The sequence below is a fragment of the Halyomorpha halys genome, unplaced genomic scaffold (assembly GCF_000696795.3).
Source record: "Halyomorpha halys isolate HHAL.00 unplaced genomic scaffold, Hhal_1.1 Scaffold173.1, whole genome shotgun sequence".
NCBI lineage: Eukaryota > Metazoa > Arthropoda > Insecta > Hemiptera > Pentatomidae > Halyomorpha > Halyomorpha halys.
The window spans coordinates 8,097-8,772 of NW_027108878.1; the positions used below are offsets into that span (position 1 = coordinate 8,097).

At 25.7% G+C, this 676-nt stretch overlaps 1 protein-coding gene across 1 annotated transcript in view; it reads left to right on the forward strand.

Annotated features, from left to right (window-relative positions):
- LOC106679054 (tubulin glycylase 3A) overlaps positions 1-676 on the forward strand; it is a 41,426-nt gene that overhangs the window by 576 nt on the left and 40,174 nt on the right. The window lies entirely within an intron of this gene.

A 676-nucleotide genomic window follows, 5' to 3' on the forward strand; every position in this document is an offset into this window, starting at 1 on the left:
TTTCAATAAGTATATATAAGGTGAAAACAAAAAAAAACTTTTTTACTGTATAAAAATAAAATGCTTTGGTATTACTTCATCTATAATCTCTCATGAAACGTATGCTACTTTTTTTTTTAATGTAAAATATTAACCAGTCTTACACATCCAAACAATAAAACTAACCATTTTTTTTATTTTCTACTATGTTTTTTTATTTTCTCATGTTTTGATTAAAAAAATCTTGGCCTTAATGTTAATGACTATTCATTCAAAGTAAATGAAAATTTTTTTCCGTTTTTTTTCTCATTGAATTTTTAGCATCTTTCAGGAGTTCGTTGGAAGTGAGTCATCGTTTGTTCAAACGATCCTACCCACGAAGTACTTTCTGAATCAACTGCTAACCAGAAACTGTCTTTAGAGAGAAAACTAAAAAATTATAGGAAATATAAACAGCTCATTTTTTTTTTTAGCTCTATATTTGAATTAATGTTGATGGTTTTCATTAGCTAATGAAGAAATTTCGCAGTATTTTGATAGAATTGAAACCATCCTGTACAATTTCTGTGAAAAAAAAAAACAAAGTAGAGAATGTGGAATTAATTTGGATTAATGGATGGTAATTTTTCAATAGGGGAAAAATTCACCACAATATAATACAAAATTTATTTTAAATAAACAACAATCAAACAGAACC